Here is a 24,125-nt window from a genome sequence, read left to right as displayed (position 1 = left end):
ACACCCCTGCACCCGCTGTGCCCTCCTGTGTCTGCGCACTGAGCGGAGGGCTGGGAGCCGGTGGAGGGGAGCAAGTCTGCAGAGGGGGACAGACAGGAAGGGCCGCCCGTATGCTGTGGGGTGTCCACGCCCGTGGAGGGTCACTCACGTTTTTCCTGCCACGGCCCCGCCTGGGCAGACCTAGGGGAGGGAAGCCGGCGCCGGTGCTAACACCCCCAGGACCCAGCTGGGACCTGATGGCCGGACAGTCCCTCTGGACTCGAGTCTGCAGCAGCGAGGCTGACACAAAGGAGATTCTGGGAGAATGTCTGGCTGGCAGGCACGCTCTCCTCGCCGCCGAGCTCGAGATCTGCTTACCCGGTGTGTGTTGGGTGGGAACCGGGGTCTTGGTACAAATGTGGGCAACCAGGAAGGACATAGGAGACCCAGTCCTTTATGGGTTTTCAGGGAAACATGGGGGCCTATGGAGGCCCTACATAGAAAGTTTTCCAAACAAGAACAAACCGAAGCCTATGAAGGCGTGAAGAGCAGCTACACTGGGGAAGCTTCTGGAAGAGAGCGTTAGGGCAGGGTCTGGAAGAAAGGGAAGGAAGCCAGCAGGAGGAGAGGGCTGGGGGTGGGGGGCATTTCAGGACATCCCACCATCCTTTAACTCTCCTTCCATGGCTCAGCAGCATCACTCACTCCGAATGCAGATCATAAAAATCACAATTGATGTTTCAATTAGTTATAATTTACAGAGCGATTACATTTAATTTCTCTTTTATTGTATTTTAATGGCTTCAAATTTCTTGTTGATGAGATTCAGCCCCAGGCTCTGAAGCCAAGGCCCGAGGGTGGGGAGGGGGCTCTGCTTCTTAAGGGGGCAGGTGGGTCAGGGATGGCTCGGGGTGCCGTGCTGTCTCGGGTCCCCCCCATCCCCCTTATACTGTTGCACAACACACTTCACTGTCCGGGGTTGGGGAGTGGGCAGGAGGAGGCTTGGGGGTGCTCGCCCTGCGGGGGGCATCTGTTGGAATTATCCCCGCTAATGGACAAGGAGTATTTGCATCTTCCTAACTAAGGATCTGGGGGAATGAGGCGGAGGCAAGGGGAGGGGCCGGGTGAGGAGCCATTGCTAGAGACCCTCGCTGGGCTGTGGAGGAATCAATGAGCTGTGCCCCTTCTCCAGGCTGCCAGAACCAGAGGCCCCCCACCGAGGGGCTCAGGGGCCGAGCCAGAGGCACAGAGGAGCGCAGCCAGGCACAGCACGCCTGTATTCCTGGGGGCCTCGCCTGGGCAGCACTCAGTCACCCTGTGCTTAGTAACTCTCAGATCCACGGTGTGGTTTTCTGGCCCTGAGCTCCTGAGCGAGTTCTTTTTGAAGTTGCTTGTTATTGGGAAGAAACTCCTGGCATCCCGGCTCCGGTGGGAGGGTGACTGGAGGGGGTGGCGCCTCTACCACTGGGGCAGTTTGGCCTCAGAGGAAGGCCCCTGGACGTGTTTTCCTGAAATCACAGTCTCTCCGCTCTCGCTTTGTCCCCGAGCGACTGACCCCACCGACGCGGGGCCCTGGCCCTACTTTGTCACCCTGAGGGTTAGTGAGCAGTGAGCCACGGTGGCTGCTATTTGCTCTTGGGGTTTGGTAACTGGAGGTGTCCCGGGGTGGGGAGGCAGGGCTTTTCCGCCACTTGGTGACGGTACACAATGCCGCTGGCTTTGAAGAGGTTTCAGAACGTTTCCTAGGAAGCATCCCAAGTGGCCCGAGAAGCAGCTGGACTCTGCCACTTCTGTGAGCAGAGAGAGAGGACAGCACTGCGGGGCTCCCCGCTTCTCAGCTTCCGGGGTGGGAGAGGAGTCAGCAGCTCCAAGCCCCGAGAACTGGGGACCAGGAGCAGAGCAGAGGTCCTGAATCAGAGGTCCTGGCGGTGGGACAGCCAGCTTTGGAGAAGCTGCAGCTGGTCAGTGGTTCTGAGTTGTTGTCCAGGTGCGGCTGGGGGAGGCTGGGGTCCCTCTTGGCAGTGGGGAGGGCTGGGACTGCGCATCTCTGCTCCCGTCTGATGGGGAAGACGGAGTACACCCCTCCTGGGCCTCCAGGCTGTCCTGTCCCTCGTCTGTACTCTTCCCCTACCCCAGCCTGGCCCACTGGGTGGTGGGAGGGAGGCCAGAGCCAGGGAGATAGAAATGGCCAACCAGCAGGTGGAAGGTCTGGGTGAAACCTTATCAAGGAGAGGAATGTTTTTAGGAATAGGAATTTCAGGCAGGAGAAGAACGGACCAGGCGGTGACTGCAGTCTCCAACATCCAAATAATTAAACAAGGAGGGTGACAGCCCATTAGGGCTTTTAGGTCCTGCTGGCCCCGTCACACTGTGAGGCCAAAGAACAGGCAGCGGGGTCTCCAGCACTTCAGCCGCTACCCAGAAGCTCTTAGCTTTCTGACAGTTCCAGTGTTCTCAGCAGTGATTAGCGAACATTCCAGTTTCTCCTAATTAATCAGATAAAAATAAAGAAATAGCTCACTTATCAAGGGTTCTTCTCTTTATTCAGCAGTCTGAATGTGGACAGGCTGCTTAGTCTCTGTGGGCTTCAGTTTACACATTGTGGCCATGGTTGGGGGTGGGGCACTAAACTAGAAAACCCCTAGGACCTTTCCTTCTCCACCGCGTCACACCTGTGCATGCCCAGGACACACACCGGGGAGGAAGGGGTCACCTGACCCGCAGCCCGGCATCCAGCCACAGACAGCGGGCATGGCTTTGGGAAGTGATCTGGGCCTCTGTTTCCAAATGAGGTCACACTCTGTGGTTCCAGGGGGACACAACTTTTTAGGGGTGTAGGGGTGAGGGCAACCCTGCCCCCAGAGGGGCTGTTTTGGCATGAAGACTAGCTTGAGTTAAAATGCTATCAAAACCCAGCAGATTCAAGCAAAGCTCTTGACTCCCTCCTTCCCCACCAAAGAACCTGGGCAGAGGACCTGCTCCAGGGACAGAGCTGTCAGCATGGATAACCTCGTTAGGATGGGAACAGGGAGGCTAGGCAGGGAGGAAGCTAGCAAGGTCTGGTGCATCCAAGTCCTCTCTGTCCCATTGTTCCCAAGTGGCCCCACAAACATTTCCTGGTTTTCATTTTCCTGTGAAGTGCATTCCTTCTGCTTGAAGTCCCAGAGCCCTCCCCACTCCTCCTTCGTTCAGGATGACATATGTACCTCATTGTGCCTGACTATCTTTGGAATTTCCGTGTCTGTGTGGATTCCCTGCACGTATGCTATTAAATTTGATTTTCTCCTGTTAATCTGTCTCGTGTCAACTTGATTCTTATTCTGGCTACAAGGACCTTGAAGAGGACAGGACATTCTCGCTTCTGGACAGAGGATGCTGTTCCATTCACCCTCCTTCTATAGTCTCTTCCTGCCTCTTTTTGGCAACTCACCCACCTTCATTTGGGGATCACCCATCCCATTCCCCCATAGCCCAGGATTCTGGTGGGCGGTCACTACTGGTGTCCTTCCTCATCTGCCTGGCCGCAAGGGCAGACGTGTGATGCCTGGACAATTGAACCTGTCTCCCAGGCCGTGGGACCAGAGCCGGTCCCCTCAGAGTCACCCCTGATGTATTCCTCAGGGTATCTTTCGTAAGAGAGGGAGAGAGAGAGCCCTCCGGGACCCTGAGCTAGGATCATGCCTGCCTTGAGAGGCCCGTGACCATCTCCCTCTACCATATTGCATCACAGGACACCGCCAGTGGAAAAAAGCAGCAGACGCTGGAGAGGGGGATGTGGCCAGTGGGGTTAAGAAAGACAGATTGAGAGAAACGGGGAGAAACCTGACGCCATCCTCCCCGAATCCAGCCTGCCCACACTCAACTCCACTGTTTATTTCCCCACACAGCTGTGGGGGCCGTTGACCGCCCCCTTCTCTGCTTCAGGGAGTTTGAATTGCTTTTCTGTCCACTGCCACGGAGCTCTGATGGCCGAACAGCATATAAGTCTATGAAACATACAGTGTATGTATATTTCAGTATATGAATTAATCAGTAGCCATCGGTGGCAGCGTTAGGGACGCTGGTTGTAAGCAACCTTCAGTGACATTATCAGACAGCATTCCTGCTTTGGGCAGGAGGCTGTACCAGACTCATGGTTTCAATAAGCACTTATTAAGCACGGCCTGTGTGCTAGGTTCTGGGGATTCAGAGATGAAAGAAAATGGTGAAGTTGTCTTGCATTTATGTAAAGTAGGTCAGTTAGAGGATGTAGGGGGGAAGCTTAGGTAGCCAGCAGGTGGCGGGGTGGGAGCCCTCTGTAGCTCGGGAGGTGACTATGCTTGACACACAGCAGGTGCCTGGAAAGCATTTGTTGAATAAGTGAGTTTAGATTATTGTGTGGTTCACCTGACCAGTTTTTCACACTGTGTGTGTCTTCTTCCTTAGCACACCTGCTGCTCGGCGTGTGCCTGTGTGCGCACGTGTGCGTACACACACACACACACACACACACTCAGCTGCCTGGTACGGCGCTGGGCACCTGCGCTTGCTGAGTAAGCATCTGTGGTCCCCGTGATGGAGCGGCAGGCAGATGAATGATTGGCAAGAGAGCTGCTTCCATTCATCTTGCTGTCCGTGGCTCTCCCTGAGACGGCTGTAGGGGGTGGGGCCCCTGCGCGGCTCCTGGAATCTGGCCTGTACTCAGCTCCTGTGATTCACTTTGTGGCTTACCCATGGCCTGTTCCATCCAAGTGTCTCTCCTTGCCTCCCAGGATGGATGCTTCCTGGCCATCTTTTAAGCCTCAACATGTCTTTTTTCTTTTCTTTTTTTACGCAAGGCCTTTTCAACAATGGTTCTTGACTCTCACATTATCTGGGGGTGTTAGGGGGCACTTTAGGGGGTTGGGGAAGGAAATTGCGGAGGGAAGCCTGGGATAGGGGTCTCCCTGTTTCTAGATACTTCTATAGTCCCTCTACCTGGAGGATTACTGTGTGTTGCATGTCCCCCACACAACCACTAGATGGCGGTGTTTCTTAATGGATAGAGGGTGGGAGTCTGGAGGGGGGATGCTGGAGAGGGAGGCTCTAGACTGTCTTCGAGGATGAGAGTCTGAGTCGTGCCCATTTTAGAGATGGGCACAGTGAGTTCAGGGAACACAGCCAAGACATAAATAAGGGTTTCTCTGGATAACACGCATCGAGTCAAAGGACCCTAGGTTCAGTCTCTACCTTCAGCACCTTCTTCTACAGGATTGCCTAGGAAGGGAGCAGTGACGTGTGAGTGGGGGAAGACGTTAGAGGGGAGGGATGGTACTGGTGAGCCACGTTGGTGAGGGGTGAGGGTGGTCTTACTATGGAGTGGGAAGACCAGGAGGGGGTCTGTGTGGCTAAGGAGGCAGCAGGAGAGAGAAGGGAGCCAGCCAGTTTGAGGAAGCTCTACTTTCCTCCATCCTATACTGAATTAAATGCAGTCTGGGTCTCATTTATCCTGGGGATCTGTCCTTCCATGCCCTCCATGTCCTTCAGACCTGTCATGGTGCTGGGTGCCCAGAGAGTCCTTGGTAATTGTCCCGGTGGAAGTTGTGAAGACCGAGGGATCAAGGAGCAGGCAGAAGGTGGCCAAGAATGGGAGGTGAGCCCCTCAATGCATGGGGGTAGACCTCAGTATTCTGGAACAGAAGGCAGGGATTGGCTCCTGAGTCCCCAGAATAGCAGCGATGACTCAACACTACTTAGGTGGTAAACGTCACCTCCATTGTAAGTGACTGGGACAACTTGGGGTACACCCAGTAGACGCTTACGTGGTTTAATCAGAGGTAAGAAAGTTATCTGCTGCCTACAATATGTTCCCTAGGAGCCCTAAGTTCTATTATTAGAGACTGATTTATTTAGGTCAAGCTCCACCCCCTTACCTCCCCCAGGAGTTTTACATAGTTTCTTGCATGTAATAGACCGTTCAGTAAATATTTGTCAACTGAGTCTCCATTAAAATGAAAATACCCCGAGGAGAGATAAACCATTTTTTGTTTGCTAACACTTCACTGTGAATTAGTTTATCACACTAACTAGTGCCCTAACAAGTTTCCTGAGAGGAAGAGACACAGCACTGATATGTTTTGAGGAGGTACCTGGGGCGACACGGAGGTTTGGAATTTGGGCAAACACCTGGGGCAGATGTGACTTGGTCGAGAGTGAGTGCCAAGGTCAGCACAATGACATTGGGGATGTCTGCTGTCAGCAAATGCAATTGCACCCCTCGTCTCTTGAAAACTCCTGAACGGTCTTCACAGTCCTCAGGAAAATGTCCTAGCCCCTCACCAAGGTTACAAAGATCCAATTAATTTTTCAAATTTAGCTTAGATGTCACTTCCTCCTGGAAGTCTTCCATGACCCATCCAGGGTACATAAGGTTTTCCTTGTATATGGTGCTGCACTCTCAGAACACTTATATCACAGAGTTATAAGAGGTTAACAACTAGTTGCACCTGTTTAGAGGTAAAAAAAAAATCCAATTGTATAGGAGGCTTATAATAAAAAGTTACTGTTGTCTGCTGGTATCAGTCAAGGTCAGGTCAGGGAAAGAGAAACTACGTCAGTTCTTTTAGCAGAAGGAATTTAATGTGGAGAATTGGCTACCCATGCATTAGAAGATTGAAAAGAGAAAGAACACTGGAGTAGCAAGGACATAGTAACTATAAGAGAAGCCATCGCTTCCAGGGTTGACAGCACAAAGTGGGGGAGGCTGGGGATTCCTGACCCTGGAAGCTTGAAGAGGCTGCCTGGAGCCAGGCTCGGACCCCACTAGGGGGCGCTGGTTGACTGGCGCTGTTGTGTTTGCAGGTCTGTGAGGATGCTATGACCGCGTTTGCAGACGACAGGGGTTCAGTCTTTTTCATGGCTGAGTAATATTCCAGGGTGCATGTAGACCACACCTTCTTTACTCATTCGTCTATCGATGGGCACTTCGGCTGTTTCTGCATCTTTGCTATTGTGAATACCACACAGCGGATCTGGGGGTGCACACAAGGGCTGCTGCTCTTGCCTGTAAACTTATTTTTATTTGCCTTTTGCACCTGTTGCTCCTTTATGCTCCATTACAGCTGGGTCTTCTCCATCCTTCTTGTGTCAGTCACATGTCACCTTTTTGGAGGTGGCTTCGATGCCACCTAAAGGTCCCTGCGGCGCTACCCTCTGCTCCCCACCCCTGCGTTTCTTCATGCTCTTCGACGTGCTGTGGTTCCTGTAGTCATACAGTCATGTCGTCTGTCTCCCAGCCTAGATTATCATCTGTATCAGGACGAGGCTGGCCGGGCATGTCCACTGTCCATTGCTGCGCTACTTGTCCCCCTTCTCCGTGAGTGATGGATGGTGGGGGTGGAGAGGGGCCAAGTGGCCCAGTGACACTCAGCCTGACTGCTGGGGAAGGAAAAGGAGTTGAAATTTCTGAGCACAGCCAAGGGTCAGTGATCTGATCTTTATATAGAGAGACGGGGTACGGTGAGGGTCAGGGTCGGGGCGGAGGTGGGGGGGGAGATTGCATGGCGTGTTTGAGAAACCTAGCTCCTTCTGTCACATCACGCAGGAAGGCCTGAGGGAAGGGAGAGGAAAGGTGCTAAATAAAGCCAAAATCTCATTGTCTCCGGTCTTCTGATTACCCGGTTCTTAGATTGCAGGTTACATAGTCAGCAGTGATGAGCTGTAATTGCAGACGCTTTCCACGGTTATTTTTCCCCTGGAAAATGAAGTGATACCTGTAATTTCCTCAAAGATGTGCTCCAGGCTTCCTGAGACAGTCCCAAGACAGAGGCTGAGCTGCCTTTACTACCTCATGGCCACGGGGTCCCCTTTCCCCTTCTTGGTGAGCAGGGAGACTGGCTAGGGGTTTCCTGCTCTCTGTCCTAGTCTAGGTCCTGTGGCCAACTTACTGGTTAATTCTGGACCTCAGTTTGCCCATATGAAAAGTGGAGGCTATGCTGGGGGCTTGGGGAAGCAAGGTGTGTGGGGACTGAATCCCAATGGAGCACAACAACCTTAAAGAAGGAACTCTTTAGATCTTAAAGAAGGAGCCAAGATCAGCAAGCAAGTTGAAGACTCCAGGAGGCCTGGGAGTCAGAATCAGCCCCAGGGAGCTGGTGACTGTGTGGTGATTATTAGCCCTGGGGGAGGGGCTGCCCACATCAGCCTTGGACATGGCTAGAAAGAGGTCATAATGTCACCTTTCCCCTACTCTCCCTCGTGCCCGCAGTCCCAGATTATTGCTAACTTCAAGGGAGGCTCAGTCTCCACCAGCTTCGTCCCGCCCGTTTGCTGAACTGCTTGCTCAGCCCTAGGACTCATGACCGGAAATCTGGAGCTTGGAAACTACCTAGTTCTGCTGTCCATGGTTAAGGGGCTGGGAGGGGAAAACGCCTGACCTCGCTGCCCAGGGGACTGTGCTCTGGTTCCCCCATTTGTAGCCCCAGTTGGGCTTTCCTCTGGGACCTTGGGACGCACTGACCTGTCCATGGTGCTGCACTTGGGGGCTCATGCTCTTTGGGCTTCCTGGGGGCAGGGCTGGGCCCTAGGAATCTTGCATGCTGTTGTTTTGATGGGAAGATGTGCTGCAAGCATTCCAGCTCCAAACAGCAGGTTTTTCAAAGCACTGTCGGAGCCCAGCCTATTCCCAGGCTGGGGACAGACAGGCTTCTGGGCTCAGAAAGACAGACACGTACAGGCAAGTGGGGCTTTCGGCCCTACAGGATCTCTCCTGTCCAGCTACTCTGTTGCGGAGTTCCCTGTTCCAGGCACCCCTGTTCCAAGTTCAGCTCAGTCTCCCGGATGGATTGCTCCCCTGCTCTGTACCCGTGTGGGCCCACGGGCCACTGGAGGTTTCCTTGGGCTCGTAACACGGGGAAACAAGAGAAAGAGGCTCTGTCTTGTACCCCCTTCTCTCTCTCTTTCTTTCCTGAGACCCAGAAGGGGAAGACAAACTTTCCACCTGGTAGAAGTGATGAGTCATTCCTCAGAGGTCTGGAGGAAGATTCATCTACTGAGCAGACAGTCTGGTACCTGACCCACATCCACTTGCCCCACCTCTGATCCAGACCAGCCCGGGAGATGGTCCCGGCAGGTTTCCTTGTGCTGTGATGCCTCAAGCAAGGGCACAGATCAGGATTTCTGCCCCAGGGCTGCTAAGCTGTGGATGCCAGACCCAGCAGACCTCTGCAGGGACTTGTTTCCTGCTGGAGCATGCCGGGGATGTGCTAGGGCAATGCAGCAAAGCTTTGGCCACTAGTGCTACTGGGGCACAACCCCAGGGGGCAGCCTGTACCATTCTTAGGACCTCCTGGAGACGGTGAGGTCTGCTGATGTCAGTAGCCTGCTTTGTTTGTATTGCTTTAGTCTGTCTCTGCCTCAATTTTTTTTTCCTTCCTGCTCCCTGGGGCCATCTTCCAAATAAAACCTCTGCATTCAAGTCCTCATCTTAGCTCTGCTTTTGGAAGAACCCAGGCTAAGATGCCTATGTTTCAGAGGGTCAACAATAGAGAGGAGCTAAGGTTTTTGAGGTCCAGGTCAGTTATCATTCTGGGCTGGGATGCTCTTACAGGGCAATGCAGCAAGCAGGAGATGAAAAGGTGTGTAGTGACCTTACCTGGCTCTCCTAATTTAGTGACAGTGAGCTGAACCTCTGGACCTGGGCTCAGGAGGGACAGGGGGTGGCCCACGGCCTGGCTACTTGATGTTGTAGAGGCAGGGCTGTGGAGGAAGGGCACACTCTGGCCTGGACAAGCATGAGAACATGCCGAGTCTTATCTCTGGGACATGGTCGTGGTCCAGTGGGGACCCTGAGCCAGGATGGCTTCCTGTGCTCCCACTTTCTCTTTTGGCTTCAACTCTCCTTCTGGTTTCTCAGTCTGATCTGTTCCTTTGTCAACGCATTAGTTTCCTAGGATTGCTGGAATAAGAACTGCCGACGGGGTGGCTTGAAACAGCAAAGATGCATTGTCTCATGGTTCTAGGGGCTGGGAGTCTGAAGTCAAGCTGACTGTGCTCCCTCTAAACCCGTAGCAAGAATCACTCCTTGCCTTCTCCCTTTGCCCGTGTTTCTCCGAATCCCTTGGCCTTCTTTGACTTGTGGGTGTATCATTCCAGTCTCTACCTGACCATTTTATACCTGTGTGTATGTTTACATCCAAATTTCCCTCTTGCATAGGGAATGAAGCCATGTTGGATTAGGGCCCATTCTAATATCCTCATCTTAACTTGGTCACATCTTGCAAAGACCGTATTTCCAGGCAAAGCCAGTTTCACAGATACTGGGGGCCAGGACTTCACTGTATCTTTTGGGGGATGCAATTCAACCTGTAACACTCTTCTGCATTTGTACCTGGGCTGGATTGGGCTGACCCAATGTGTTACTCTCACTTCCCCTAGCCTAGAGTCTAATATAGTGGCTATACAGGATGGCCAGGGAGGAGGGAGCCGATGAGAGAGGTAGGGAGTGCATGGAACAGGCAAGGCACTGCTGTGGGGAGCAAGGAGAGAAAAGGAGGAGTCAGGATGCTTTGCTCATTCATGCCTGAATGATTGATTAAAGGTGGTGCCCATCATTGGGTTGGGGGAAGACCCAGAGGAGCAGACAGTGCTTCAATGGCAAGTCATATGTAGATCCAGCTCCTTCTCCTGGCTGGTGACCCCTCATGTAGCAATAGATGACCTGGTCTTTGGGATAGCCTCTAGCTATTCTGGGGAGGGTATCCCATTAACCCTATTCTAGCTTTCTCAGAAATAGAGTGACCAACAGGGTTTGCCTGGGATTTTCCTGGTTTGGGTTTGGGATGACCCCATCCTGGAACCTCCTTGGTCCTGGCAAGCCCATCCTTTTGGTCATTCTTCTTGGGGAAAGCAGGGCCCTCTGGCTGGGAAGTGACAGGAAAGTCTCTAAACGTCAGGACAAAGTACGTCCTGGTCCGAGAGGAAGGTGTGTCCAGCAGCTGGTGAGGCTCTCACAGGGGTGTATGGGGGGTGGGGCAGGACGCCACCCCAGAGAGTGAGGCAGGTGAGACAGCAGAGTTCTGTTTTTGAAAGTAATTTCTCTGCTCAACACGGAGCTGAAACTTATAGCCCCAAGATTAAGAGTCGCTCCCTCTACCCACTGAGCCAGCCAGGCGCCCTGATAGCGGAGTTTGGAATCTGAGCAAACGCTGGGTTTTTCTCAAGGTGACTCATCAGATTTCGGAGGGACTCTATGCTGTTTAGGCCAGAGATGTGGTTTAGGTTTGGCTTACTCTGTGCCAGGAGACCTGGAGAGCATGCAGAATAGAAGCAAATGAGGTGGGACAACAACCCACTTCTTTCCTTAGGGGCCCGAGTCATGCATTCACTCAAGAAGCATTTATTGAACTTCTCCTATGTTCCAGAAATGACTGTAGTCCTTGGAGATCTGTTCAATGGACAAAGCAGGTAACGGTGCTTGCCTTCACCAGGCTTACCTTCTTCTGGGGAGCTGAATGTGACAGTCACATCTGAGTAGCTTTCATGGTACCTTAGGAGGCCATGAGAGCCAATGAAGAAGAGAAAAAGCAGAAACCAAGGTGGGTGAGAAGACGGGGAGGTGTGGGTGGGGGGTGGGGTGCAGATTAAATAAGCAGTCGGGGAAGACTCAGGAAGGAGAGACATGGGCAAGAGCAGGTGAGTTGGGGCTTGCCGTGGGAGCTCTGGGGGTGGTCCATTCTTTGTTTTTATGGGGAAATGAGATCTCGGACCCCCACCATCTTTACTCAGTCCCTTGGGAAGGGAAGTTCCAGGGTCAGGTCCATTGACGTCCAGGTCCTTTCCCTGCAGGAAGATGACCAGTCTCTTGTCTGGGATGTCATCGCATCCGTCTTGCCATGAGACCTCAGAAACATACACGGTCATTTAAGGGGTCTCAGACTGGAGTCTTGGGGCCTCTTGGAAGCCTCCCTTCCCCTCAGCACATGTGGCTTTGCCTCCATTCTCAGGCCTGGTGCCCCTTCCCCCATCGTCCCCCGTGAGGACATTCTCGTAATGGGGTGATTTCATGCAAACACATTAAAAAAGCCGCAGTGCACTAGGGAAGCTGCCATAATCCTTTTGTGCAATATCTCTGTTCACTGCATTAATGATCCTCCCCAGATTACCCATTTCCTAACAAACCATTAACACAGAAAGGAGGTGGGGAGGGAACGAGGGAAGGAGGAGAGAGGGGCTGAGGCAAGGGCAACCAACTGCACAACTCAAGCTAACAGCAGATGGGCTTCTGCACCCTCCACTGCTTCTCCAATGTGGGAGGAGGCGAGGGATGAGGGGCTAGCATCTCTCCTGGGGACGAGGGCTCTCATGAGGCAAGGAGGGGCTGACTGGTCCTACCGTCGCCAGGAAGACATCCAGGCTCTGAACCAGGCCTCCTGGCTAGGGCAGACCTGACACCAGGCCAGTGTCCGAAGGGGAATGAACCTGGATTGAGAATTCCAGTGGTAGGAACGAATGAAGCAAGCCTAGGTTTGTTCCGCATTGCCCAGGCTGTGAACAAGGGGGCTGGAATTTGGATCCAAGTGTCTTCAACTATGCAGAGCTCACTGGTTCCCCACAGTCTCCTGCTATGGATAAACACTTTGGGGTGAAGCATTGGTTGCATTTGCTGTCTGGAAGATTGCTGATGGCCTCCCTGTCACCCGTGCCCCAAGAGGGTTGGATCCATGACGTCGGAGCCAACCTCACAAATGACAGCTTCCTGCTTTCTGCATGCTCCCCTGCTCTCCCGAGCCCCTGCACCAGGGGTTCCCCTTTCTCCCCCAGGACTGTGCTGTGCCCAGCAGCATGGCGTTCCACATGGGCTCTATGCAGACAGGAGCCTCTGCCCAATAGGTCTTTCTGGAAACTTCTCTCTACCCTCCAGCCCCCAGCTCCACTCAGGCCTCACTCTGGCCATTCTCCTGAACCAGGGCAAGAAGTAGCCTTCTCCAGTAGGAAAGCATAATAAGATCTATGGGATTTAATAAGATTATCCAAGACTTTGCTCTACTGCAGTTTTCTGGTGACACCATGTTCTTTGGGGAGGTAAATTTCCTTCTTTTTAATCCACTGTATCTTAAGCAGGTGACCCACTCTGTGTTATTACAAGCAGGTTATTATTACCATAAATCCTTCTGCTTCCACTTCTTCCATTTACATTAAATATAGTTTCTGTTATGGCGCCTAAATTAGCTTTCATACGGGGAAATCTCTGTATAATTTAAAGGAGATGGGGAATAGAGTGAGGCTGGGGGAGGGGCAGGGCAAAAGGGAATGGGAATGGAGGCTTCTCACCCCAAAGAGGGAAGGAGCCTGGGTTCATTCCTTCCTGACGTACCCAGAGTCCTGGGGAGGATGTGGGCGTCCCTGAGTCTTTTCATCCATTCATTTGTGTATTTGGAGAACACTTGCGGGATAGGTGCAGTGCCTGGCCATGGAGATCAAAAACCCTGGAGATGTTTCAGGATTCTAAGTATATGACGTTCTACAGAGGCAAGAAGATAGAGACAGTAAAAAGGTCAGTGGTTGCCAAGGGCTTGGGGGAGGCAGAGAAGGATGAATGGGTGAGGTGTAGAGGATTTTAGGACAGTGAATTGATTCTGTATGAGACAGTAGTGATAGACACATGTCATTGTACATTTGTTGCAGAGCGTCAACCCCAATATAAACTATGGGCATTAGTTAATAATAATGTATCAGTTTTGGTTCATTAATTGTGAAAAGTACCACACTAATACAAAATATAAAGAATAAGGAATATTATGGGGATGGATGGAGAGGGTATTTGAGAACTTTCTGTACATTCTGATCCATTTTTCTGCAAACTGCTTTTAAAAAAAAAGAAAGAAAGTTTATTAGTTTTGGGGAAAAAAAAATGATGGAAAGAATGTAGGAGCCTACGATAGTATCCTAGCCTGGTGGGGGCAGCATAACCTGCCCACTGGTTTTCTCTCAAGAGTTTGTGGGAGTGCTCCACATTGGTTTTAAATGGGAAGCTCTGTTCTAAGCTCTACGGAGACAGTGATAAATATGACATAGTCCCTGTGCTCCTGGAGCTTACACTCAGAGGAAGGGAGTTTGTCAATTAGCAAGTAACCAAATAAATAAATAAGAAGAATTTGGACCGTGGAATGTTCTATGGAGAAAATAAGCAGAGAATGGACAGAAAGCTTGTTTAGATCAGAAGCCAGGAACAGTGTCTGTGTTGGATGGTCTCTGTTTGCTTCCCCGGATTCTCTCTCCCCTCCTTGTCCAGGGGGCTGAGTTCTTCCATGGGCAGCACTACAAGGACAAGGATGAGAGAGGGAGTAAGGTGGTGGGGAAGCTGGGTTTATCCCCTGGCTTTCACCCTGGCAAATCAACACGTTCTGGAAATGGTTCCATCTCCTTGCCCCCCATGTCAGGCCCCAGGCTGGTATTAGTACCCAGCATTGCATTATACCTGGCGATCTTCCTACACCCTTAGGTTCGGAAATGGTCCTCTTACTGAGCTGGCCTCTAGTTTATCCAGTTTGACTGTGCCACCTCTTTTTTTTTTTTTGTCAGGAATCTGACTGATGGTACTTCTCATAGGAACACAGTCATGCAAAAGTCTGGGGCAGAACTCTGGGATTGGGGCTACACAAATGCAAAGGTGCTAAGGGGGGGGGTCTGAGCTTGCTGCGTATGTGAAATCAGAAGGAAGGAAGCCTGGTTGGGTGAGAGCAGGGTGAGTAAAGGAGTGAGTTATGCAAAACAGAGCCCGTGTCTAGTTATGGCCTGATCTTGTATGGTCAGACAGGCCAGGCAGAGTTAATGATTTTCCATTTGTTCTTTAATGTATGATTTTTTAAAAAAGAAAATTTAAAGGTAAAATTTACATAAGGGGGAAATGCACAGATATTAAGTGTATAGTCTGATGAGTTTTGATGAATGAAAACACCGGTGTGCCTGAACCCCTTTCCAATCAGAATATAAGAATTCCCTCATGCCCCCTTTCAGTTAAACTTAGCTCATCCAGAGGTGATCACAGCTCTGACTTCTTATCCCCACTGATGAGATTTGCCTGTTCTTGAACTCGACATAAACGGGATCCTACTCTAAGTACTCCTTTGCATCTGTCTTCTCTTCATCACTGAGAAGACCCATGAGACTCATGCATACTTTGCAAGGTTTTAGTAGTTCCACCCTTTACACTGCTGCGTACTACTCCACCACAAGAACACTCTACGCTTTGTCAGTTCTACTCTTGTGAATGGACATTTGGGTTGTTTCCTCCATTGTAATGCTGCTATGCATTCTCTGGTACAAGTATTTTTGTGGACCTTTGTCATCGTTTGTCCTGGTAAATGCTGGGATGATGGTCCATTGGATAGGGAAATGCTTGAGTTTTCTAAAGCGATCAGACCACTTTATAAAACTCCATCATTGGTGTGTGAAAGTCCCATTTGCCCCACGTTCTTGTCAACATTGGTGATTGCTCTTTGGATTTTAGTTGTCCTAGTGAATGTGTGGTAACAGCTCATGGTGGTCTTAATCTGTATTTCTCTGATGACTCATGACATTGAAAATCTTCTCCCAGGCTTATTTTGCAATTCTTTTTTTTTTTTTTTGGTTTATTTATTTATTTTTAGAGAGAGCAAGAGAGCATCTGAGTGGGGGGAGGGGCGGAGGAGAGGGAGGATTAGGCTTTTCGTTTTCTTTCTAAAATTGAGATATAACTGGCCTATCACACTGTATTAGTTTTAGGTGTATGACATAATGATTTGATAAATATATTGTGAAATGATCACCACCATAACTTTAGTTAACATTAATCACCACATGTAGTTGCAGTTTTTTTCTTGTGATGACTGTTTTTCCATTTTCTGAATGGTGTCTCTTGATGAGCAATATATATATTTTTTTATTTTGTTAAGGTTAATTTGATCATTTAAAAAAGTGTTTTTTTGTGTTTTTTTCTAAGAAATCTTTGCCTATCTTAAGTTCACAGAAGATTTCTTCCTCTAAGATCTGTAGTTTATCTTTCGTGTTTCAGTAAAACTTCTCAAATAATTTTGTGTATAGTGTGGGGTGGGGGTCAAGGTTTTTTTTTTTTTTTCCTATATACATACCCAGTTATTCTAACATGATTGTCAAAAATATTCCCCATTGAATTACCTTGGTGTCTTTCAAAAATCAATTTACTATGTATGTGTGAGTCTATTCCTGGACTCTATATTCTATTTCATTGATTTATTTGTCTGACCCTTTATCAATAACATACTGTCTTGTAGCTTTACACAAGTCTTAAAATCATGTAATATAGTTCTTCCAACTTTATCCCTTGTAAAAAATTGTTTTGGCTAGTCTAGCTCCTTTGCATTTTCATATAAATTTTAGACTCATCTTGTCATTTTCTACAGAAAAGCCTGCTGGGATTTTTATAAAGGTTCTTTTGAATCTGTAGATCAATTTGAGGAGACATTACATCTTAAAATACAAAGCCCTCAATCCACAGATATAGTATATTACTCCATTTATTTAGGTCTTTTAAATTTTTTTAAGCAGTGTTTTGTAATTTTCAATATAAAAGTCTTGCAAAGCTTTGCTAGAACTATTTCTAAGTACTTTCCATAGTTGGATGTGATTGTTAATGGGATTTTAAAATTTCATTTTCTAATGGTTATTTGGTATATAGAGAAAAAAACAAATTTTGGTATATTGATTTGTTTTCTACCATTTTGCTAAATTAACTTTTTAGTTCCAGTATTTCTTTAGTAGATTTTAAAAATGTAAACAATCATCTCAATTGAGATGAAAAAGAGAAGAAAAAGAGTTTTCTTGTTTTCCAAGAAGTATGTACTTTATTTATTTATTTTTCTTGCCATATTGCTCTGGCTAGAACTTCCAGTACAATGTTAAGTCAGAGTGCTGAGAGCAGAAATCTTTGTGTTTTCCCTTATCATAGGATGAAAGCATTTTACCCTTAAGTATCATTGTAGGTGTAGCTTCGGTGCACATGCTTTTTATCTGATTGAAGTATTTATCCTGCAATTCTTAGTTTGCTGAGGGTTTTATGTCAGGAGTGGGAGTTAGATTTCTGAATCTTTTGAGATTTTGTGCATTTTCTCTTTTGATTCATTAATATACTGAATTACATTGCTTAATATTAGAATGTTGAGCCAATCCTGCATTCTCAGGATAAATTATATTTTGTTGAGTTTATACATTTGTATACATAAAATGCATTATACCTTTTTATATATTGCTGTATTTAATTTGCTAACATTTTTTTCTTAAAATATTTATTTATTTACTTATTTGAAAGAGAAAAAATGAGAACAGAGAGCACAACTAGGGGGAGTGGCAGAGGGAGATGGAGAAGCAGGCTTCCCATTGAGCAGAGAGCCTGGTGTAGCACTTGATTCCAGGACCCTGAGATCATGACTTGTGCTGAAGGCAGACTGTCAACCGACTGTGCTGCCTGGGTGCCCCTCATTTGCTAACATCTATAAATAGGTTTTAATTTTTAAAACTATCTTCATAAGGTATATTGATCTGTAATTTTCCCTCTCATATTGCCTTTTATGGGTTTGGGGTACAAGGTTATGCTCATTTCATAGTAAGAGTTAAAGAATGTCCCTTATTTTCTATATTCTAAAATTTTATGTAAAATTGATATTATTTCTTTTATTATGTATTTGGTACATAATACCAAATTTGGTATTTATTTATTATGTATTTGGTACCAGTGAAGTCATCTGGGCCTAGAGTTTTCTTTGTTGGAAGATATATTTTTAGAAGGATTTCCACCCCTTAACCAGGTATATAACTATTTTAATTTCTATTTCTTCTTGAGTTAGTTTTGATAATTTGTGTTTTTGAAAGACTTTGTCCTTTTTATGTAAGTGGATACATATTTTTCATAATGTTGTTTATGATTACTGTTTAAGTTTTTGTAGGATACGTAGTGATGTCCTCTCTTTTACTCATTGTATCAGTGTTTTCTTTTTTTCTTCATCAGCTTTGGTAGCAGACTATCAATTGTATCAATCTTTCATTTGTTTTATTTTTAAAAAATTAAAAAAATTTATTTATTTATTTATTTATTTGAGAGAGAGAGAGAATGAGAGAGAGCATGAGAGGGGGAAGGTCAGAGGGAGAAGCAGACTCCCCGCTGAACAGGGAGCCCCATGCAGGACTTGATCCTGGGACTCTGAGACGATGACCTGAGCTGAAGGCAGTCGCCCAACCAACTGAGCCAGATGCCCTGTATCAATCTTTTAGAAGAAACCAATTTTGCACCTTGATAAATGTTTTCTATTTCACGGATTCCTGCTATTACATTATATATTTCATTATCTTTTTTATTTCCTTTCTTCTGCTTTGGTTTTAATTTCCTTTTCTTTTTCTAGCTTCCTAAAGTAGAATCTTAGATATTTGATTTTAAACTTTTCTTCTTCTAATAAAGGCATTTAAAGGTATAAATCTCCCTGTAAGCAGTGTTTTAGGGGTATCCCACAGATTTTTAAAAGTGAGCTTATTGAAGTATAAATGGTACAAAATGAAATTCACCCATCTTAAGTGTACACTTTACTAATTTTGACTGATGTAATTATGCATGTGACTACCACCACATCCAAAATATAAAACATCCCCATCACCCCTTAAAAGTTCCCTGTGTCTCTTTTAGTCAATGCTCTTCCCACTCCTACCGCCACTTGTGATTTGCTTTCTATCACATCATTTTGCCTCTTCTAGAATTTCATGTAAATTATACAGTATAGTTATTTTAGTCCATTTGGGCTGTTAAAATGGAATATCACAGCCTGCGTATCTTATGAACAACAGAAATGTATTTCTTATAGTTCTGGAGGCTGAGAAATCCACCGTGGAGTCACGGGCAGAGCTGGTGTCTGGTGGGCGTGCTTCCTGGGTCACAGATGGCCATCTTCTCCTTGAGTCCTCACAGGTCAGAAGGCAGAAATGAGCTCTCTGGTGACTCATGAGGGTACTAATACCCTTCATGAAAACCCCACCTCCATGACCCAGTCAGCTCCCAGAGACCCACCAGACTCAGCAGAACCACCCAGCTAAGCCATGCACAGATTCCTGATGCTTACATTGTAATGGGAGATAATACATGTTTGCTTTGTTTCGGCTCCTTAGTTTGGGGATAATTTTTTTACACAGCAGTAGATAACTATATTTGTATTCATATATATTCGTAGGTAGATGGATAGTATCTAAAGGTGTTTAGGATTAAACAAAGTTAGATTTCTTTACCGTGAGACTTCTCAAAATTGTTTATTATGCCACCGCATGTTATGAATATCCAAGAGGGTGACGTAATATTTAGACTTTCCAAAATTTATTTGAGCGCAGATCCTCTGGGCTCTACCCACTCTCTTGTCTCCTCCCACTTTTACTTTTTGCGGAGCTTCCCTGGAAGCTATTTTGTAGGAAACACACTTGAGGAGAGGAGGAGGAGGGGGAGGAGGAGGAGAAGGGGGAGGGGGGAGGGGGAGGGAGGAAGAGGGGGAGGGAGGAGGGATGCTACTTTGTCTCTTCAGGTCTTAGTTCCCTTGTCTGCAAAAAGAAAGAATTGGTTTTAATAACCTCAGGACTCTGTGCTCTAATATTTTAACCCTCCCCCACATGCGTTCCTCCCCCAGACCTGGTCACTCCTCAGCCCATTAGGGCTCCCCAGCAGAAAACTGGGAGCCAGATTAATCAAGGTGGCTGGAAGTCACAGATATGCTAATGTTATATGTTAATGACTGATGAGAGCTGGTAATTGGAGATGGCGGGATGGTGCAGAGTTGTGAAGGAATTTCCATTCTTAGAGCAAATATTGCACTCCGAGAGCTTAAGAATGATTAATGGGGGTTCTGGAATTACCAAGAGCAACCAGTAGGCACAGTTCGGGACAGAAACAGTTCAGGGGGAATAACCTTGAGGAGAGTGTGGGCCTGGCCTGAGGACAGTTTGGGACCCATTGAGCGCCTGTGAGAGAAGATGAAGAAAGCTGTGATCGGGGACAGCAGTGGGCAGGGGCCTAGCAGAAGGTGGGCCCGGGTGTGGACCTGGTTAGGGCCAGAGGGGTTGCCAGGGGTCAGCAAAGCTGGACCTCTGGGTGCACCTGTCCTCGCTCATCTGCGTCTGGCCTGCTTCCCACCTGTGGCAGCAAGGCCTGACTCGGTGGCCGGGGGATCCGGTTCTGGAAAAGACCTGGCCAGGAGAGACACCGGCGGCAGCAAACCACCTTGTCTGGAAGGACAATGATGTTTGCAGAGCTTGACTGACTGGTCCCTGGGGTGTTGTGGAAGAGAGGGGACCCAGGCTGAAAAGAGTGGTGGCAAAGCTGTTTCCTCGAAGGAGAGAAACCCAGGCTGCCCCGTCTAGCTTCCTCTTCACAGGGACGATTTGGGGGAGGCCTGGACCTAGGCTCTTCTCTGGGGCGTGCTTGTCTCTTGTAGGAGTCCTGAACCCCGGCTGCAGAGCCAAATGCTTGGGTCACTGGCCTTGTCTCTTCCTGCGGAGACCAACATGGTTGAGATTCCGGGCACTGTCACTGGGCATTTATAATCCTGTCAGTGCAGGTTGAGGAATGGGGAAAGCACATCCACCCAGGGCGGTTCTGTCCTGGACCAGATGCTGCCGAAGAAGCTGCCTCTCCAAGTCCTCCTCCAGCACCTGCCCGAGGGCACACCCCACCTCCCCACCCTTCTCGCCCTGGCCAGCCTCCTCCCAGCAGCCTCCCGGGGCACCTCCGGCCTTCTGGGCTCCAGTGTGATGGATGAGTGGGCTGTGCCCCTCCTGTCCCCACTCCTACCTCATCGCACCTTCACTTCCCAAGTGCAGTGGCAAGTCACAGGTCCCACGGGTCCCACGGAGCCTGGAGTCACGATGCCAAGTGCGTGTGGGGAATGCAATAGGCGAAGACATGGAGTGCGGCCAGCCCACTCTGGGGGACTTGTTCTGGTCTGCTCTGGACCCCGAGTAGCAGGTCCCCGATCCTTGCAGGGGAGATAGCTTTCCTTCAGAGAATCTTAGGCCCCTGAGTCGGGTTCTTTCCAATCTGGGAGAGCTTCGAGGTCCGTTGTCTCCAGACTTCACAAAATCATCTGCAGTCCTTTACGCAAATGAAACCTAACCCAGAAACCGGGTAGCATAAATGGATGGAAATAGAACTGCCTGCCAGTTCTAAGCCCTGCTTACTCATCCTGCCCTTGACCTGCTCCCTCCCAGGCAGCCTCCAGAGCTTGGGATGCTCCCCTGGGTCTCCTCAGAGGCCAGTTCAAAACCTAGTGGATGCAGGAAGCTGGTGCTGGGGAGCTCCTGTTTCATGGGTGTGGAGCTCCAGTTCTGCAAGATGGAGCTGGTTCTGGAGGTAGGGGCCTCGGCTGCACGGTATCAATACGCCTAGTTTCACCCACCTGCCCACTTAAAAATGCTCAAGACAGTAAGTTTTATGTTATGTGTATTTGATCAAAATAAAAACAAAGACAGAACACCATGTCAGCGACGCAGCCCCCATTGGCAGGTGGAAAACGGAGGCCCAGAGGGGGACGACACAGACAAGTTTACGAGCTGCCCCAGGGCCAGGTCGGAACCTGGACTTGGGCTGCCCCAGTCCTGGCTCTCGGCCCTGAGCCACTCTCAGCTCAGGCCCCTTGGCAGGTGGGGGTCCCGGGAGCAGAGGGGACGCGGTCGGTGAGGGGAACAGGTTGGAGGCCCCGAAAAGCAAGGTGAGATGGGGGAGGGGCCTCTTTTGGAAGTTCTCGTCAAGAGGGCCCCCGGAAACCTCACCCATTTTGGGTGGCTTGCTGCATTTTCACCAAATGAGTTTTTTAATTGCTTGATTTACTTATCTCGTCTCGGATCTGCTGATATACTCCGCTGCCATTTAATTGCTTGAAAAGTTGAGCAGTTTTTCATGTTTTAAGGAGTGCTGAATTGTATAATTAAAACACTAACAGTGTAAATCAACAGTGCAGAAGAAAGACAGCAGAGAATTAAGCAAGTGTGTTGGCATAATAATAAAATCAAACCGGCATGAAGAGGGCCCATGGCCTTGAAGAGGCAGAATACTAATGGCACCTGGGCCTGAGTCGGGGGCGGGGGGGGGGGGGGGGGGGGGGGGAGGACGGGACCAAGGCTCCCAGGACCCTGATGCACACCCCCCCTTCTGGGCAGAGAAGGGGAGACTGTCACTTGCTGAGGTTGGTGTGGCGGAGGCACAGGGCAGGGGTACAGCCTCTGCCGGGGAAGGACTTTTAATTAGCCTGTGCCTCCAACGGGAGGCAATGTGTGTTGGGGCTTCAGCCCTGGGGCTGGGCCGGCCAGGCTGTGGGGCAAGGTGGGAGGGGCAGGAGCCCAGGCAACTGCCTGGAGGATTTCCCTTTCTTCCTGATACTGGCCTTGCCCGATTGGCGTTGGCGTTGGCTCAAGAGGACAGCAGGGGCTGGAGGCGTGTCCCGTCTTCCCTCCCTTCTCCCCTCCGCGCCTCCCTCCTCACCGAAGTATTCATGCCCACTGTGAGATGGTCAAACAGGATCGAAAAATTTAATGCAAGACTTGAAAGCCCACCCTTGGCTTCTCCTGAAGCCCCCTCCCACCTTTCCCTTCCCCGTCTGCTGGGTGGACTGAGCCGGGAACAGGGGTGAAGCGGGGAGGTGAAGGCTCAGGCACGGATCCTGGCGGGACCGGAAACTCTCAAACTAAACACGGGCCAGCGTTTCCTGGGGAGCAGAAGGCAGAACACTGACCCCAGGAAGTGCTCCGTGGGGGGGGGAGAAAAAAATTGGAGCCAATAATTTTGGAAAAGGCTGAATTCGACAAAATAATTTTTAAAAAATGCAACACTTGCACAAACCTTGAACTTGCTGATGAACCTGGTAGTCTCCTGGCCTTCCGGTGGGGTAAACTTCACTGACCGTGAGGCTCATGGAATGTGGCTTCCAGGGACGACTCTGGGTTCTGGCGTAAAAGCACTTTCCTTCGGGCTCTGAGCGCTGGCCCCATTCCAGCCTGACCACGGATCACCACCTGTGTGACCCTCGGTAACCTCTCTGGGCCCTGGGGTCCCCACCTGTCAAATGGGATAAATGCTGCCTCCTGTCCGTCTGGGGAGACGGAGGTGAGGCTGGATGTCAGTGAGGGCAGCCTGGGGCGGACAGTGGGGCCAGGCAGTGCCTGGCGGGGGTGGGGGTCGGTGGGGAGGGTATCTCTCGGCGATGTCCAACCCCCCACTTCCTACACCACCAGATACAACGGTTCTTAATGATCCAGGGGGTTTTGGAGCCCTGAAACCCAAGACAGAAGACTGGGCAGACAGCTGCGGCAGGTTGGAGCCAGCTGGAGAAGGGATAGCATAGTGAAGTGCAAAGCTGGTCCGGGGAAATGTGGCCTCTGGCAGGGCAGGGACGAGGGGGATGTGGGGGAGGCACCCCCTGGGCAAAAAAGGAGAGGGTGTGCCAAGACCAGTACTCACGATAAATATTATTTTCCTGTCATTGTTTTTAAAGAGCCAAAATTAATGCCTCTCAAAAGTTATGACCAACAAAATATCAAAATTTAAATAGAGACGTGATGGGAGCCTGCACTTTCAGACCTCATGTCTCTGGCCTTCACCCTGATCCCAGCCCTGAGAGCTAACCCTGTTCTGCACGTGCTCAGTGCTCAGTGTTCCCCAGCCGGCCTGATCTGGGGACAGGCTCCCCACCCAGGGGTATGCACACTTGTGGTAAGTGCTATGCGGACAGAAGTGGGCGTGGGTGCTAGGCTGGGCCTTTCTGGGGGTGGGGCCACCACCCTTTAGTGGTGGGGTCCGGCTCCCCACGGTGGGGACAAGGTGCTTCCTCACAGCCACGGAGCTGGGTTCCCACGCCATTGCCCGGGGATGGGGACATCTCTGCCTGCTGCTGTTCTGCATGGGGCCCAGGGTGGCAAGCTGATACCCACTCCCACTTCTGGCAGCCCACCCTCGGCTCATCTCCAGGAAGCCCCTTGGGACTCTCCTTCAGCTGGACATGACCTCACTCTCTGAGTCCCCAGGGCCCTGAGCCCCTTTTTTATGGTACTTGTCGGGAGGTCCTTGGTCCTCCCCATCTCTAGCTTGAAATTCCTGCATGCAGAGACCACGTAAGAATGGCCCATTTCCCCAGCCTCAGGCCCTGTGTGTCCATGAA

General features: G+C 49.6%; 1 long non-coding RNA gene across 2 annotated transcripts; it reads right to left on the bottom strand.

Annotated features, from left to right (window-relative positions):
* Nucleotides 1-19,247: 19,247 nt before the first annotated feature.
* LOC309851498 lies at nt 19,248-21,084 on the bottom strand. 2 transcript variants are annotated; one of them, XR_014304804.1, is made up of 3 exons: nt 20,768-21,084; nt 19,834-20,467; nt 19,248-19,521 (listed from the first exon to the last, which is right to left on the bottom strand). It is a non-coding gene; the product is annotated as an uncharacterized lncRNA (long non-coding RNA). The 2 variants fall into 2 exon arrangements; XR_014304805.1 differs by having other exon boundaries at nt 19,250-19,521; nt 20,111-20,467.
* Between the last annotated feature and the right edge of the window lie 3,041 nt (nt 21,085-24,125).

This window comes from Mustela nivalis, assembly GCF_964662115.1.
Source record: "Mustela nivalis genome assembly, chromosome: 17".
Classification (NCBI taxonomy): Eukaryota; Metazoa; Chordata; class Mammalia; order Carnivora; family Mustelidae; genus Mustela; species Mustela nivalis.
The sequence above is the reverse complement of the archived record's forward strand: the minus strand, read 5'-3'. Positions and strand labels throughout refer to the sequence as shown.